Raw genomic sequence first — 19,391 nt, 5'->3', positions numbered from 1 at the left:
GATACTCTGCACACATACATATGTACATATCTTTTTCTTCCCTCATGGTCCTTTCCATCTCAAAACTCCGTGAGGTGTTAAAAGCACATCACACATAACCAAGACACTCAAAACTATCGGCATTATCTCGCCCGCTCTGCCTGGTGATGAGATGGGCTGATGCGCTCGCTCTTGCTAACACAGGCACCAACGACGCCTTCTCAGCAGCGCTGTCGAGCTGCTTACAGCCTTCCTTCCTCATCTGGGCCTTCTCCACCAGACATTATTGACTCCATGTGATTTAGACCAAGTCAAACTGCAGCCAACACAGGTTGGGCAGATACTGGTGAAAGTGCTCTGTGATGAGGAAACTCTCAGCACTACCCACATCTGCAGCCAGTAGGATATAAAGGTTAATATCTGCACCACTATAAAAATGTTGTGTAATCTTTGATCATCAGCTTTGTCTTACAGACAAAAGGTGTGTGTTTACATTGCAGAGACTCCTACAAACGTACAAATTCAAGTGGAAACAAATGTATGCCAGAAAAACAGCAACTTTTCCCTACACTGTCCTGCTGAGTTGAAAGTGCACTGCTTTTGCTCTTTGAAGACACTGGTGATCTCTCTGCGCACACCAGGGCACTCAGCAGCCTCCTGTCCCCACTCCATGCCCTGGAGCTCATCTCACCCACGAAGGCACGTTGACTATGATTCTGTGCTGAAAGTCTGAGGATCCAAGAGCTAAACTTACAGAGGTAACTAAAATACTTAAATCAATTTTTAAAACATAATGAAATGCCTTTTTTTTCCCCCCACTCATGTCAACTATCTCTCTTCCTGCAGAGGAAGGGAAGGACAGACACCTGCACGGTTAGGGGAAAGGCAAAACATGCCAGTGATTGTTCTATACATCACTGTGTGCACTTGGATGCACTTAAATCATACAGCTTCTGTTTTGACCAAGAGAGGATGTTACCCAAGCATTACCTTTGGTGTGTTTGTCTAGGAAAGGACAGGCAGGTAAGCCTATTTCAGGCAGGAAGGCAAAGCCCATGACAAGCCAGGACTCTCAGCCCCAGGGTGCCTGCAGGGCTGTGTGCTGGTGCCTGAGAGACAGAGGAAAAACTTTCTTCTTGTCATTTGTGTAACTCCAGCCTGTAGCTGAGAGTCATTCCCAAAGTGGAGTTGCCTGAGCCCTAGAAGCAAACAAAAGCATTCTGAGGTCTCTATCTGCACAATGGCATTTCCATTCATAGAATCTCAAGGGCTGGAAGGGATCATCCAGTCCAAGTTCCCAGCCAAAGCAGGACCACCTAGAGTAGACCACTCTGACAGGAGAGATCTTTTGATTGTATTTGCATTGCCTCTACAACAATTAAAAAATCAGACATGACAGTTATCCTTCAGCTCAAGAAAACACGTTACTCGGGTTCCAATTCCCTTTTCTTTCCACTGACTTTTAACGCAACATAAGCACATACATGACATGGGTTTCCCAAAACAAAGGTATTTTTCAGGGAGAACTTTGCATCCATGACCTGAAATCTCTCAGACATAAGAAAGTTTGGTATAGAAGAAGGTCTGTCAGGGCTGAGTATTCAATATATTACAAAAATCTGCTGCAAAAATAGAGCACAGCTAAATAACTTGGGAAATATTATACTTATAATGGCATTACAGAGTCAATCAATTTAAATGTAATAAAGAAGACGACAGACAATGAACAGAAAGTTCAAGGACTTTTCACCTAGGGCTTTGCTATGGCTGGAAGTCAACCTGCTGAAGTCTATGGAAGTCTATACACTGTAAAAGTCAGCTCCAGGGATCAGAGTCACGTATGGAAACAAAGGACACCTTCAGTTTCAGGGAACAGTGCTCCAAAATACAGGCATAAGCCCCAGAAAAGCAACCTGAATTGGAACGTTTTTGAATGGAAGGGCAAACTTTCATCATATATTTTTTTTTTTGCCAGACAATGCTAACTCATCTTTTCATGTCTTGGCTTCTTCAGTTAACTTTATCACAGAAAACATCCCAGGCTGGACACATAACCACACTGACTTTGCTCTAGGCTTTCACCAGCATTGGAAGGTTAGTGCACTGTATTAGCTGTGCACATATTTCCTGGATTTATTCTTTTTATACACATTTATTTCCCCAACTGTTGTTTATTCTTCATCATAATATAGGAACATTACCAGTATGTAAGACAAAGTGTAACAGTGGAGTTGATTTACAACCTGTAATCACAGAATCCATTAACTGTTTTTAAAAAGAGGTGGCAATTTGCACACCCACACCGTTTATACTGAAGATTTCTCTGGGACATCACAGAGCATAGGCTTTCTATGGAAATGATGTTGTTTGCTGCCTTTGCTAAGAATGTAGAGCGAACCGCAGATTGCAATTGGGATTCAGTGCAAGATGAAGCTTGGAAGCGAGAGGTGGAAAAACTGCATCTCATTTCTTTTTGCCAGGTGGTAAGAAGCTGGCTTGGGATTTAGCAAAGTCTCAGATTTCGTCCCCATTTCAGCCTTTGGAAGAGAAAATTGAACTTTGGTCTAGCTCCAAGAGTTCATAGGAATCGAAAGGCAGGGTTCTTGGGGTGCACGGAGGATGAGTGTAAGGGCACAGCCAAAGAGTTTAACGTGAAAGTAGTGTGTGATGACACGGCAAAGAAATCTTGAAGAGTAGTATTTGGGTAAAGAAAAGCAGGGCACAACCAACCTGCTCTGTGTGAAAGGTGTGAAAGGGAAGTCTGTATGTAGGAAAGTTAGAAAGAGAACTATCATATTTAAAAGGGGAAAAAACAGAGAGGATTTAAGAGGCAGAGAGTGCTGTACACAAGTGAGGATTAGAGGCTGATGAGGAGCATTGTCTGTCACAGGCACCTTGGGAGGTGAGAAGGGCCAGAAGGTACTGGAGCAGTTAGGTCAGAAAAGGAGGCTAAAGAAATGGCTAACAGCAATTACAGGTTTGCCTTTACCATTTGTGCAGTGGAAGTATGAACAAACTCAATACATGAACATGAGTTTGGAAAGCTTCATTGTGGGATGTCTATCTTTTCTGTCGAGGTTTATTCCCTGTTACTCTCTAGCCCTGAGCTGGATCATCTAAAATCCAGCTTGTAGGAAGAAAGAGTCCACCAGTTTCATCAGAAAGAGCAGCAATCTCTTGCAGTCTCCCCAACTTCAAGATGCATGCCCTAGTGAGACTGCGATTACAGAGACAGGCACGTCAAATAGAATGCTCCTCACAGAGGTATAAAACAAATCTTGCAGCCTTTGCACCCCAAGCTATCAAGGGCAACTTCTAGTTTTGACAATTACACAATTATCACATAAACTGCCAAGATACTTGCAAATGCACAGTGACATCATTAATATTCTCAACAAGGGAAGAACACTAATGTCAGAGACTGGCGCATTAATATCGCTGTGCAAAATGACTCACCACACAGTTTAATTAAAGTATGCAAAGTATTTTTGTTTATGTAAAGCACAACAGAGACCATCAGCATCATTCACTGGTACAGTACACTGTTTCGAGTACAGAGCCACCCCTGCTACTTAAGAGACCTTGAATCTAAACGCTGAGGTCTCCTTGCTTTCCTAACATCTGGCTTATCCCCAGAGAATATCCACCCCAGAGAGAGGGATCCCATACCAGTGCAAACCATCACTGTGTTAATGTGTTTTTAAACTAAAAATAACACTTAGATCTAAGGTTCTCCTTTTTTACAGGCATTTCCTGCGCTCTGTACCTAACATGCCATATCAGCACCAAAACCTGTGTTGCAGGGGCTGGGTGAGGAGGGACAAGAGCAGAAAGGGGCTTTTTTTCATCTCCCTCTTCCCTTTTTGTCACTCCATCATCATTTATTATTTTCACTAAGGCTTGGTCTCAGAGCAAAACTGGAGTGCAACCTGGTGGGCAGGCAGTCCCTGCAATACCCCCTGTTGTGGGTGACTACCAGCCAGCCAACACCTGATCTCCTTCCAGACTCTGCAGTGTGGCAGCGAGAGCAATTGGCATGTCCCCAGATGTCATCAAAACCCTGCATGGACAGTCTGAGGAGGCCAAGCTTGGACCAACTTCTCTTCAGGGTTGGGAACATCCTCCGAGCTCATAACGTCCAGGGTCTCACACACACCCGTGGGTACTTCAGAGTGGCGATCGAGGCCGAACAGCCGTGACAGGGCTGAGCATCGGTGTCTTGTACTCCTTATAACAGAAAAGGTTTAGATTACATACACTTGAGATGGGCACCTTGCTTGCTTCTGTAGTCCAAATTCAGGAGCACTGTTTAATACATACTCAGATAAAATATTGCTAACTGGAGTCGTAAATTTAAGCCAGATACCGTACTAGAATTAAACCATTAACTGGTAAATCAGTCGCTAAGTAGCCCATATTCCTTTTAATACTTTAAATTCTGAATGCTAGATTTAAACAGTAAAATATACTTGACAAAAGCTCATTCAAAATATTCGAGTGACTAGAGACATCAGGAGCTGGCTCTCATCTGCTGCTTTCTGAAGTTTATCTGAGAGTGTAACTGAGCTCCAAACAAAGACTGCAACAGGAGCCAGTTGTTGACACTCTGCATCACGTGCCGCATATTAAATGATTCATCAAATGCTATGTCACAACCCGTATAAAGTCTTTCAAAAATGGATCCTTCCTCCTTTCGTTTGATTTTAGCCCCAAAGAATACCTGGATAAAAGCAGACTTCCTCGAACAACCTTCCTTTTTCTGAAACCACGCCCCTTTCAACGCAAACGTTCAACCCAAATAGTTATTAGAAGGAGCGCCGGTCACTAAATGTCCATAAAGAGTACGCTAGGATATTTGGACACCCTAATGGTGCTCTGCTGCAAGGGCTCCCTCAATTTTACGAACACAATTTACCCAGAACATTTTTGAAAACTAAATAATAGATGAGTAAATAATTTTACTGGCGGATACGGGAAGGCAATGTGTTATTGTAACCTGCCTTGTATGCTCTTTGTAAAGTACTGTAAATTAGGGTTTTAAATTATGATGTTAGATTAGGTTTTCTGCAGCTTAATATATTGTAATATAATATAATTGCTAAATGCAAATGAGATGCTGTACAGCTTTTCCATAGAGTTGTTCATGAAAGCCAAGCATTTTACATATTACAGTGAAGTGCATGTTATTAAGAAACAAATTATAATGAAGCTTAATTTAGTTGGGAGACAAGATACCGTAGCCTTATCACAGTTGACAATGTAGTAAGGTATCTTATGGAGCTATTATACCAACTTACGTGCAGCTCAAGTATCTCCAGCACAAACGTACATAGGCAACAGCACCGTACCTTTTAAGACTCGCATGTGATCTCATTACCTTAAAGTCAAGTAATACTATAAAGTCATCAATTTGGCTTCAAATACACTCTGTGATCATGACTGACAAATGCTCTTTTCAAAATAACAAATACAAAGCTGATTAGCATTCAAATCCTTGCGCACTTGGAGCGAAGTTTGGGCAGAAGGCACATTGCAACTGCTTCAAACGCGGCGCAGGATCAAGTGCAGAGACGGAGTCAACACAAGAGTTAAACCCAACCAAACGGGCGCCTGGCAGTGCCGCTTGCACGGTGCTCACCGGGTCTGGCACAGCCGAAACTGCCTTTTGCACCCACAGACCTGTGACCCACTCCAACAGGCACAGAGCTCCTGCTTTTCCGTCTCTGTTTTCATCAGCAGGTCACAAAAAACAACAGTTACCGGTAGACGTGCCACGAGAACTCGCTCCCTAAACAATACTTTGCTTTGGAAATTGCCATCAGGCTGTAAATTTCAAAAGAAAACCTAAACTGGGTTTGTTTAGTGTTTTCTGAGTGGCATTTCCTCCTCACAGAGCACACGGCAGCATCCCCATGGCCCCCCAAAAGCACAGGCGCCAATGGGTGTGTTACAGAGCAGGAAAAGCCTGCTCCAAAGCAATTCATTATTAATGCCAGAATATTCTTGCTAAACAGTTCTGATTATTTCACAAGAAAGAGGTCAAGGTATTGGAGAAAGGGATTTAATCAAATAAACTCTCAATCTCTCTCCAAATAGCATTTTCATCCAGCTGCATGTAAATTCATCAGATGACTAGCCTCCGAATGCACAGGCAAGGTTAATCTGCTATGACTGTTAAAACTTCTGTGATATGCCTATTGAATAAAGATTCAACATAGGACAAACCACACGAGTTACCCAAAAGTGTTTGCTGTTTCGTCCTCTCCTTAAAGTTTGGCCCCGAACTGCAGCATCTCCCCCAGCAGAGGGGGAGATGAAAATCCCCCACACTTTGGCAACACCTTTGGGACCTCACCAAAAACACTTTGTTTTGCATCTGCTGCACAACTGCTCGGATTCTGACGACTACCAACAGCTTATTTTGAAGTATCCCACAGTGAATAACCTGCCCTGAGCAGAAGGCAAAACGGGAATCTTGGGCTATCAGAAACATTTCCTCCATCGCCAAAGCACTCATCCTGGGAAACAGAGTGGCCATCAACAGGGAGGAAATGGAATTTCTCTTTTACTCAGAATTCGATACAGGACAGCTTTGCTTAAATAAGGAGCCAAGGAATTTACCTCAGCCGTATCACGAGGTGAATTTAGTGTCAAATACTAATAATCCCTGTTGGACACCTAGCGCTTACTAGACAAACCCTGTCTCCTAGCAGTGTAAAGCAACGTTTGTTTGTAATAAAGATCTTTGTGAACTTGGTGTTCAGACACAGAACTGTGATGAGCTGTAAACAACGTATTCAACCACAAATGAAGAACTGCAGTTTTGGGCTTTGTTTTGTTTTTTTTTTTAAAGCAAGCCCATATGCCTATTGCCACAGAGAAATGAGGAAAAGGGGAAACTGAAATACAGCAGACAGGCACGATTCTTCTTACTCAGATTTTTTCCTTTCTTCACCCTAAATCTGGCCAGAGAAACTGTATTTAGAGGAACGCACTTGTAAGTATCTTCATGAAGTCAGATCAGATTTATGAGCCTGAGGACGTGTGCTTGATGAGAGCCATGGTTTGATGCAGACAAGCCCTTCCGGCCTCGTTCCAGCACACACGACCCCAGCACAGTCCTCAGACGCTTCACAGTCTCCCAGTAAGCTAACAGCACACCTTCTCCCTGCCACCCCCCACCCTCTGGTTTTTGTGTTTTGTTTTGAAATGGCCATTCTAATTTATTTATGCTCCTCACACAGCATACACATAAATATCCTACACCTAAGCAGGTTCGTTGCCTCCTTCTTCAAGAAGTCTAAGATGACACTTCCTCTGTTTAAAACCAGAGTGGATTCTTAACGGTGTGCAATCTATATCCCTCATTTAGGAGTCAGGCAGCAGTTAAAAAAACTCTGCCTCGTCCAGATAAAAAGTGTTTTGATGCCGGTATTCTCTGGCCCTTTTGCTCCAAGCACCTTTCTCGATTCTCAGACACCATTTTACACGAGGATGCTTTCTAAAAAGCAAAATGTAACTGTCTAATTAAGAGCAGAATGATTGGCTAGTTCATGGACTCTGTGACAGTTATGACAAATACACATATTGGCATAGCCCTAACCTCACTTCACAGTTTGCAACACAAAGATGGTATTTTCAGAAATGTGCAGAACACTCTGAGACAAAGCTTCACCTTGTCTAGTGCTATTCCATTTAATTTTTTATTAACTGCCTGAACATATGCCATTCTAGAAGAGGGTAATAGTTACAAAATGTCAGCAGAAACATTTAAACTGCTAAAATGTAAATGATTTTATAAATTTGTAATGAAAGGTAATTGTCATGTGGGAAAAGCAACAGAAAAACAGATATGTGTAAATGTAAAACTGGTAAAAAAAACCCCCTCATCTCACTGGTCGAAGGCAGCAACATCGAAGTGTATTTTAATGACCACTGTAAGTAGTATTTAAATAAAATTAGATTCATAAGCAGAAAATGTGAATTCTATAATATTTTATTTTCTAACATTAGTAAAGTTCATAATAATGAAAAGACCTCATGGAACTTTAATGCGCCTAAATTCATTAAGCAGTAGGACATTAAGATTCCTCACCTCATTTTACAGACAAAAAAAAAAAAATAAAAGAGGGAGAGAGAAAAAAATCCCCACCAAAACCAAATAAATCAAGTCAGATAACATAAATACAAAGCCCTCGCCAGCCTCGGTGCAGCCCGCCTTTAAAAGCACAATATTAAAGCGCGGTTAGTTAGTTTCTTTACTTTCCGCTAAAATGAAAAACAATTTGGTGATTAATCCCTTCAGCGATGCGGTGCTGGGTCAGTGCTCTCGGAGATGTCAGGAAGGAGAAGACTAGGGCGAAGAAGGGAGTTTTTCTTCAGCCACCACACAGAGCAACCCACCTTCCAGTTAGGTTTGCGGGCAACCATCTTTAAATGCTTGAGCTGTTCTGCGTGGCCATGACAAGATTTGCAATTCTCCACGTTTATTTACACACCATCACCCCAACTAGACATCACATGGAAGTGGCATGGTCGCGGCTGACCCCAGGGTAGTCCCTGTCTCTGCCGATCCAATTTCAGGCTGCTCGGCGATTGCACTGCAGTCAGCCCGCCCAGGATGCGTCCGCGCTGCGCCGCGCCGCAATAAAATTAGCAGAAGCTTGTCAGGGTGTATTTTCTCGTTTTACACTGACAGACACTGGACAAATATGTCTGCTTTTCAGAAATCCATAGAGGCTTCTACTCTCCTGAAATGTATATCAGCCGGGTGGATTTGCAAGTGTGTGTGTGTGTGTGTGTGTGTGCCTGGATGGTGGAAACCCACACGGGTGGGATGGTGCGACGCTTCCCCCCGGGACGGTACTTTGGGGGGTTATTTCTCCTCCTCAGACTATGTAAAAAAACACCCCACTGAACTCCCAGGGCACTTGTCTTTTTATTGAGCTTCCCTACAACCTCTCCTGCTCAAGATCGGGCACACACACAGAAATGAGTCCTTGGGTCAGAAATTAATAGAATAGAATAGAAATCCTTATATTTCAAAAGCAAAAGTTTGGGGAGGGGGAGGAAAGAGGAGGAAGGGCTATTTGTGGGGTACACAAGGTGCACAAATCGCCTTCCCGTGGAGACATTACCCACGGTTCACCTCAGAGCTCACCTGCAAAGCTGCTGCCTTCGGGAGGAAAAGCCGCTTTAATGGCTTTTTAAACGCTTTTGCAAATAAACTAAAGAAAACGACCATTTGTTTCAAAATCTGAAGCTGAGGAGGGCTAACACGGTAAATAGAAGAAATTCACCGCCCGTAATGGGAACATTTTTTAAATAAAACCACCTAATATGTTTTGTAATCTACACCAATGTAATTTTATTAGATATTCAGCGTGGTTCTCACATCAAACAGCCTCAGAAGCCCCAGGATCATTTTATATTCACTGGAAGACAGAAAGAAATCCAAAACCTAGTTAAATAAATTGTTCATTTATTCCTTTCCTTTTATGCACCAAGATCTACACGTGGTCATTAATTATAAAGAGACTATTATAGCACCATATTTTCATTCAATACGATGTCCTGGTATATATCAAAGAAGTCCCATAATTAAAACAGAAGGGCCACAATGACAATTAAAATTACAATCTATATGGGGAAAGAAAGTACAGTTCTGCAATTTTTCACCCTGTCACTGTCAGCACCGGGGGATATTCCAGTCACGTCTCTTGTAAAGCAGCCTAAATTCTTCTTCACCAATGCAACCTCAAAAGCATTATCAGCACCTAAGCAAAAGCCTATGCAAGTATAATTTAATACCAAGCCACAGTTTGCAAGTAATAGCATATAAAGTGATATTTAAGTGGTGTTTTAAGCACACTTCTGATAGCTACAGCCGCTTTTTACTGGTAAATGCGTTTTCCTTTGAGTAGTGATTATGAGTCCTGGGTGAAGAGGTCCTGTGTGCAGGTCTGCCTGTAAGCCTTACTTCCAGCTGCCAATCTTTACTTCACAGTGAAGAAAAAGCCACATAGCACCTTGTTCTTACTCTTGTATGCTGTCATCCCCTGAGCCTGATAACTGCAAAATCATTTCCACATAACACTTTTCTGCTTCTGCCTCTTAAACCCCGAGACCTACACATTGTGCAGGCACTTGCACCCCCGGCAGACAGCCCCCCAAGAAGCCGCCACCGCTGAACCCACGGCCTCTTCCCCCAGACTGTTTGTAACACTCATCCCAGTAAATATCTGCATTAATGGAGTACGGGGCTCTTGTGCAGCAATACGTATTTGCTACAATTTATTGTCTATAAAAGTCACAGGCAGTGAATTATTGCAGTTAAAACTGTGTTTTTCTTTATAATAACTTTAAACCGAGCACTCATATATGAAGCATGCAATGGAGATGGAGAAGGTTTTGTATAATAAAACGGTGACATGGTCATTTTTCCCAGTTTTGCATTACACAGACACACTCATGCATGGTGCTTTTTAAATTCTTATTATATGTGGGGTCAGGGGGTCGAATGTCAGAAAGTACTGTTAATTTCACGGGGTTAGGGGAAAGTAAATTCAGAGGGAATACAGATCACTTAGCACAGAAAAGCAGCTCCTCTGAAGTTTGGTTTTACATTTGTTAACCATATCCTTCAGCTGACGAACCATTGAGACCAGGGTGACATTCTGGTCCCCAGTATAATGGCTTGACACGCTGCGAGGAGAGCGGGACGCTGGCGCAGGGGTCGGCTGCCGCTGCCCCGAGCCCGAGGAGCACCCGAGCTCCACGCGACTGGAACCGAGTAAAGCGTGCTGCCATTTGGGCTGCGAGGTTTAAATTAGAGAGAAAGCAGTCAAGATGTCCAAAAGTTCAGTCTGACAAGGCATGTAAAATACATTTCTGGCTTCCTTTGCCAGGAGGGTAGCATCTTGCAGCGTGGGGTACCGCTGCCCAGAGTCCTTTCAAAGCATTTCCTAATACATCATCCAAGTCAAAAGATGTTCCAAGCACTGGGAGCTGGGAGTGGGGTTTGTTTTGCTGCACCATGCACTGATGGGTTGCCTTTTGGGCTTTGGTTGATGGTTTGGAGTTCGGTTTGTTTGGGTTTGATTTTATTTCCTCCCCACCCCCCATCCCAGATCTGCCTGTGGCAAAATGAAATTGTGGGAAACAGAAGAAATTTCCGGTGATGTCTTTTGCTTTCACAAACAACAGGGGAGAGGCAATAAAACACGATGACAGAGATACTGTTTACCCCAGACAAATCCAAAAGATGCTTTTTTACATAAAAATCCGTTTTCTTGATAAAAGTCACCTCACTCACACTCAATTTAAAGTGATAAACACTTAAAAAATGTGAAGGTATCTTACACCAAAGCTGATAAAGATCTTTTTGCCATTGTCTCTTAAAAGCTCCACTTAAGCGTGCCATGAGGCTCACACTATACATCCATTTCTGAGAGGTACAAAAGGGAAAAAGGAATATCAACCAAAAACTAAGCCAGCTTAATTTAACCAAACGACTGCAAAAAGCCGTTTGAAGAGACAGACAGGATTACCCCCTGCAAGCGGTCCATGGGCTTGGCCTGAAGCTGGGATGGGGCTGGGTTTATGCATTGGTCTCTCTTGCAAGATTCCTCCGAGTCAAAACTCAAACCAGGCTCAGCTGCCCCCTCGTAATTACATTTTAATGACTTAGGCTGGGTGTTTGTGTTTTGGCAGCATATTTAATAGTGTTAGCATTTAAATGGTCACAACCAGACTCAGAAGGGCAGAGCTCGCTGCCGCTCAGGGTGAAGTTCAACCCTTGTGGTGCGGCTGCTCGTCAGAGGAGCTGCGTCAGCCGGGATGGAGCTCAGCCCAGCCCTCCAGGGAGACAGGTTGTCCCCAAATTCCGCTCCGCAAATACACGGGCTAAGAAACACAAAAGGATCCCTGGGAATATTTTGCATGCACGGACTCAGTGGGTTTTGCAGACGTCGAGGTCACACGTGTCGTGTGCCCAGCTTTTGTCTTCCTTGGTACCAGAAGATGCCAACGACACACAACCGGGTTCACCATCTCCCCTCTCTTCCAGATAAACACTCCCTAAAACCAGCCAGGCAAACAACAGTGACATATATCTCTAGATATTTTATCGAAGATGCATTATTAACTTTGTGGTGGTGTATCTCGCCAGCTGCCTTTTATAATTAAAAACTTTTTTCCTCCAACCCCCTTTTTCCTGCAAGTAGCCTGTTGCCTGAAGATTTAATCCTTCATTACCAGTTAAAACAAAATCACCAATTAGGCACATGAACACGTCTGTATTAATCTCATTAAGGTGATGGCACCAAATAAATTGGAACTATTTTTGTGCTTTTACTGTGTTCCTATGGCTTTATCAGGCCCCGTGGTCATATACAAAGACCTTGCAGCTTAGTCATTTAGAGTCATTCGGTTGTGGACTAAATGTGGCATTACCATCTATGGCTGAAAATTGCTTTCAGCTTTTAAACTGCACTGACTAGTCTGTAGTTAATCTTAGATCATTCACTCGCAAAATTAAATGAGCCAGAACGATGCTCTTCTTTTTTTCTCTTTCTTTTTCTTTTTTTTTTTTTTTTTTTTTTTGTAAAATAATACATCACAAAACACTTATTTGCCCTGCCCAAAAGAGAGATCAAATTCATTTAAAATCCCATAAACCAGAGTGGTGAATTTTTAATTTTATTTAGTAGCACAGAAATAGAGGGTAAGCTATCTTCCCACAGCACATCATCGCTATAAATTTACATATAGAACATAGTTTGATGCCTAACCAACCTTTAATCTACCTTTGATGTACACTCCCTACTTCAGTATGGATCATGTGATACACCTTATTAATGCAAATGTAAGAAGGATTGTTTGGGATCTCTGATGTAATTAGCCATAAACCACGTTTAAAAGGAAGGGGAGGTGGAGGGGAACCCAATGTACTTCCTTTGTCACTGCAGTTGCACACAGACTTGCATGTGGAAGTGGAGATGCTCCAAAGAGGGCTACAGCCACTCACCCACAGCAAGGCCTTGCACTAGCCTTTCAGCTTTATTCCACGTGGATGATCCATTTGGCTCTGGGAACACTGCACTGGGAGAAAGCAAAAGCAAAGCCTGGCTGGCTCTTAACTTTCCAAACAGCGCGAGTCACAAAACAACAAATGCCTGGTCCTGCTGCCATCAAAACTCAGGGAAGTTTTGCATTCCCATTTCATATTCAAGCCACCTTCTCCAAGTTCCCATTAGGACCTGGCTTTTGCCCTGCTGGGCCATCACTGCTGCTGTCTGCAGCTTGCCCTTTGATTACGATTCCTGCGTTGCAACCGGCGTGGGGCCGTAAGGATGCGTGTGGCTGCGGCCATCGCAGCGCGGGCACCAACCCTCAGGGGAGAGCCCAACGAGGCCTGTGGCTCCCACGGCACCCCACCAAGCTCTGGGGTTATGGGGGGGAAAATCAAGTTCACAGTCCTCTGTCAGCAGGGCAGCCCACGTTTGACAGGGGCAGCCCAGGGCTCCGGCAGAGAAATGCAATGAATAAATAACCAACCAACCAGCCAAATCGGGAACCGCCGCTATGGAGAGCCAGAGGTGCTGTTGACATCATCGGCGGGGCAGGGTGTCAAAAAACCACGACTCCATTGGGCTTTAATTCCTTAACAGATAATAAAGTATATTCCTCTCTAGCAACGGCACGAGAGATCCGGATCTTGTTCTGCCGTGTACCAACTACTCCCAATTACAGGGAACAATAACACCACAGGGCTGCTGCCCAGCCTACCCACGCCACTGCCTGTGCTGCAGCCCCAACAGATTGACAGGTTCTGTTATTTCACTGAATCATGGTTTTAAGTTAACCACAATGGTCTGGTTTGTGCCATATCCACACGCAAGTCAGAGGGCTGACAAGCCGGGAGGGAAAGAAGAAAGCAAACCTGAAATCCCAACAAAGCCACCCACGCTTGTTCCAGTCGGTGTTTGCTTTGCCATGTTCTCTGAAAACTTTCTGTGCATGGAGAGGAGGGGAAGGCAGGCAGCGTGGAGGCAGAGCAGAGGGCTCCCAGCCCTGCTGCCGGCCGACGGGCTCTGCTCCTCGCTGCAGCTACCGCTGGCAGCAACCAGCTTTGTAAGAGCTGATGCATGCAGGCTCAGCCTGGCAGCTGGAGAGCAGCCTGCCCTTCTACCTATGAGCACGCTGCTGCTTGCTTTCTTCATCATCTAGTGATTTTAAAACAAATAGTAAGGGCTTAATTCTCGGTCATTTGTAATAATGATTAGTTATTTTCCTCCCAGAAATCAAAGTTATACTCCATTCACACCACGCTCTCAGAACAGGTAACCAGGGATTAAAAACATTGCTTTGCATAAGATAATATTTTAATCCAAAACTGATACTCTGTTCTCATTAAAATGCATTTGTCTGGTAGTTTTTACTCTCCAGAAGAAGGCCTGTGTAGTTTGTTTATTCTCAAAAAATATTCCCTTTTTATTTTTTTTTTAATAGCCTGAACCAAATAATTCCTCATTTCTACAGGCTTCACTTCACTTTTCTCACAGTGAATAAATTGCAACTTATTTCCATGAAATTCACAGATGACACAGATCTTTATTTTGCATAAAGGCATAGAGAAGTGTCTAATATCTTCAATATTCATCTGCTAAGTGGACATTTGCATTGGGTTAGAAGGGAGAAGGAGCCCCGGCCCTCCCGCCGTGACAGCTGTACGGAGGGATGACATCTGACAGCTGTGACAGTGCTGACGGGAGGCTGGGATGGCTCCCGCATCCCTGATCCAATTACGGCACACATCCCTCTGACAGGGCCGGCAGCCCGCGCCGCCGAGGACACTATTGATCTCTTGTCAGAGCCCGCCCGCCCGCCTCCAATTGTGCCTGGCTGAACTTTGCGAGGCCCGAGCACCCTCGGAAACGAGCGGGGTGGCCAGGTTATGGGATTCAGGTGCGGAGAGAGGGGCAAAGGGGACCCGTCTGCCACGCTCCCGCCGCCGGCCCGTCACCGCGCGCTGACAGCCCCATCATGCCCGCCCAGCCGGGCCCAGCGAGCCGGCGGCCGCCGGTGCTAATGGAGAGACAGCTCTGTGCAGTTAGCCGGGTGAGCCCACGCCATGAAAAGGCCACTGCAATTAGCGCAGGCGGGTCGGCAGGGCCGGTGACAGCTGCCCGGGCCGGGGAATGGCAGCTGCCAATAACTCTGGCTCCCCGAAACCAGGCAATTAGCCCCTTGGATCCTCCTGCTCCTCCAGCACATCACCTCAATGCTGCACCACCTCGATGTGGAACCACCACGTCCAACACAAACGACCAGGCCAAGGGCCACCTCATCATCCTCTTCCTCCTCCCTCACCCTGTCCCACAGCCCAGCATGGCAGTTGTGCACCAGGTAATGCACAACCGACTCCAAACAAACAGTTTTAAAGCGATTAGCAATAAGGCCAGAAACTGGTCACCAACACCCATGGCACTTAGGGCTAAAGAACATGATAAATCTTTCCTTTTGGCCATTGTTTTATACCACATTGTCATTAATAACTAATAACTTGCTTTTATCCTATTATTTAAAAGTTTCTGGGTGATCTCTAGTAGCTGCAAGGCAAAATGCTTTTTAAAGAGCCTTATTACACCCCATCACGTTCTCCATACAACAGTCCAACACCTCAGAGCCTGATCTGGCACGCATATATAATACATTCCAGACTAAGCAAAGACCAGGGTTTTAACGTACACTCAAGGAACAGGCTGGGAACAGCAAACCAGATGGGACCCAGAAGCACATGGGCACTTCAAGACAAAAATAGAGGCCACAGCCGACAAGCTCCCTGCACGCGACCAAAGACATTCACGAGCGGTGGTCATGGACTGTCAGCAAGTGGGATGTTAGAACCGCATCATCGTGACAGGATACGTCCGTGATGCCTCACAAGTAGCAGAAGGAGTTACAAAACCAAGCCCTTCTTTTTCAGGCATGTAAGGAAGACGTCGTACTTGTGTTTCTTTCCATTCAGCCTCAGTGTTTTATGTTAACCTGTATGGGAAGAGACCATGCCCAATTTCAAATGGTAATGCAAATAGCATTACTACTAGTCCGAATTTTGGTGTGTGACAAGGCTTTTCAACAACAACCCCACATTGCCAGCTAGATGTCATTATAAACAAAGTTATTGATTACCTCACTAGAGCTGGATTTGGACCTGCAGACGAACTGAGACTTGTTACCATGCTATAATTTTATTGATCAAAGCAATCCCACTGCCAGTGCTTTCTGGAGAGTAAAAAATAAAAGAGAACCTCAGTACGTCTCCCCTTTGCCCACACATGAAACAAAACAATTTTTAAAGCCTGGGATACTTTTTTTTTTCTCTCCTACTTTCTCTCCCTTTAAATGGTAAAGCCATGTAGCTCCTCATCTCACAACAAAGCATTCTGGTCTCCCAGCTTTGGGACGAGACTGCAACCATCTCCCACCACTCTCTGTCCAAATTCCCCAGAGGGTTGTACTCATAAACATTTGTATTTTAAAGTTACTCAGTTCTGTTGTACTAAGTTTAGAGCTCTCTGGAAACAAAACTGTGCTGCTTGCACCTTTGGTTACTGCTTCAAATCCAAACATTGCCCAGCTATTGAAATCAAAACGTTGGTTCACAAGGTTTCTTGAGTCCATATCCCCAGACAGGTTGTTTCCTGGAGTTTCATAAGGACATGGAGAGATGTTCATTCAAACATCTCACCCTACAGCAGCTCACTTCTGCTCTTTGCTGATATGAATCGCATCCCCCAGTGGGTTTCAGGGGCTGTTGGAGATGTTATTCAGTGGCTAATATTGTCCACTTTTATAATTTAATCCCCTGCTGTCTTTGGGTTAAATACCTGAGAAGATGAGCACCAATTCTGAGCCCAGTCTTCCCCTGGATCTCATCTCACCACCAGCATCACCTCTTCCTGTCTCACCATCCCTTGACCAGAAACTCAGTGGCACAAACTACAAATCTCCGCACAGGTTCATTGAACAAAGAGTTTTTCTGAAAACAGAATTTCCATCCCTGAGACCATTTACTGCCGTAAACCAGAGTAATGCTTACTCACGGGATAAACACCCATCCGAGAAACACACATTGCAAAGGGAAAGGAAAGGAAAAGTTCTGCAAGGTGTTAGTCAGAAAGCACAGCAAAATACGCACACGAGAATTTAAAAAGCAAATTGCTTCAAAATCTGTTTGAAAAAGCTATTCACACCTCCCAAGCAAAGCAGGCAGTGTTTTTTGTTGCTGTTTGTTTTTCTGGAGTTGCTTTTTTTTTCCCTTTTTTTCCCCCCTTCTGCTGACACAGTTTTATTCTGAAACAAAAATATTTCAAGGTAGAAACTGTTGCTTGAGCAGCCTCCTGGAAAGAGTGGACTCTGAATGCCGCTCGTCACCAGGAAAAGGCTGCTCAGCATTGGAGCTGCAGGAAAATCATGTGCAACAGGGAAAAAAAAAATCTATGGAATTTTCTTGTGTTTCTTTTTTCTAATAAAAATAATAATTAAACTTTACATCCAAGTTACAGAAGCGTCACCTATGACAGTGCCACACACTTCTACAGACTAGACCAAAGAGACCCTAGTTTCTGTACAGAAACTACGGAGGCAAATCCTTGACTCTACATAAATCAAGAAAACCATTACAGTGAACTCAGCATTTTACTTTAGATGTCATCTTTGATTTTCATTTTCTGACTGCTGAAGGTCTGTTAGGCTGATAAATACCAGGGGGGTTTTACTTCTGTGGGCTGTACTTCTCCATCAGCACCAACCTTGTTAATGCTCTTCGCTCTGTACGTGCCCAGCAGGTCACACATGGGAGTCTCATAATGTGACCACCACATTAGCAGGCTTGGACATGTATGTTCTAGCATCCCTATGCTTATTGCCAGCATATAACCCTTGTCTACTTTTTATGATTATAGTAACAGCTGAATATTTTCACTTAAAGCCGTCAAGGACTACTGCAATGGTTGCAGGTGGCTTTACTAAGGAAGAGGGGGGAAAAAGTGCATCTCAAGGAACATGAAAACGAGATAGAAGTTTTAGTGTACCTCATTAAATTGTCCTGGATTGCAGATATTCTTTGATTGTGATACTCTTTAATGGCAACTCTTAATTGTTGACATTAAAAAATATGCTGAGCTGAGCAAAGAGACAAATTCTGGCTACAGTGCAGACGTTACTTCCTATTCTCAAAAATTAAGCATAACAGGCACGGTGGCTTAATAACCTCTCTCAAGAACCATAGTTCAATCCCAAGTGCCATCAGAAAGGTTAGGTATTTAAATCTTGGCAAACAGGCGGTTTATGAATTTCAGTGCACATGGGCAACTTAGTCAAGTCTTGAGACTACAGAAAATCTAGAAGAGAAGAAGAGGACTCTTCTCCTAGTTAAAGCAAAACTGCTGACACAGATAGGCTTCTTCCAGTGTGTGGATTCCAATAATATTATTTGACAAAGTGCTGTGTTTCCAAAACTCAGTTCGCCTTTCTGACCACCTTGGAAGGAGTCCAAATGTATTCAGCTCAGCTGTAGGTGTGCCACGCCGGGGTGTTGCACTGCCAGGTGTGAGACACGAGTTCTGGTGACCCACAGGAGAATAGGGAAGGTGTCCTCTCCAAGGGAGAAAATAAGGGAGTAGGACAAAATGAGTTGCAGTGATGGGGATGTACTGCTCTGGTCACTGCACTTGGACCAGCCTCCTTGGTAATGCCTACAGAAAACCTACACGTAGAAATGCAACGTAATTGTCTCACATCTCCCCCTCTCTAGGCCCTGATAAAAGAATGAAGTAATGTAAAATAGAGTAAAACCAGATGTATTCATGAGCAATCAGAGAAGCCCTTTCCTGGGCTGGGCTCCCATACACAGCCACAATCCCAGCAGCAGGGAAAGAGCTAAAGGCACCTGTATTATCCTGCTAACAAGAAACCAGATAAAACTGCTAGGATAAAGATGTCTGGAGAAAGAAAGGAGAAACCTGGAGAGTGAAAGGATAGCAAGGAGTTGGAAGAAAAGATTGGAGAGCTGGTATTCCTCCTCCTGGTTTAGCCTCCTTGCATTATAAGCATATTTTAACAATATTTTATTACTTTTATTATCTGTAATTAATGCACTCATTCTGATTGCACACACACTAGTGAAGAGAGAAAACCCTTTAGGGTTTTCTCTTGCTTTCACAAACACCCACTTTGCAGGAGCAGCGGTGTCCCACCAGAAGGACATGTTGCAGGTGGCAGAGACAGGGCATTGACACACAGAGCAACAGCATCTGCGTAAAGGTAACGTGGGACCAAACAGTCCTCACTGACACAGGGAATTAGGGAGAAGTTATATTACGGTCAATGATATGACATGTGTTATA

The sequence above is a fragment of the Colius striatus genome, chromosome 11 (assembly GCF_028858725.1).
Source record: "Colius striatus isolate bColStr4 chromosome 11, bColStr4.1.hap1, whole genome shotgun sequence".
In the NCBI taxonomy this organism is placed as follows: domain Eukaryota; kingdom Metazoa; phylum Chordata; class Aves; order Coliiformes; family Coliidae; genus Colius; species Colius striatus.
This window is presented reverse-complemented; position numbering follows the sequence as displayed.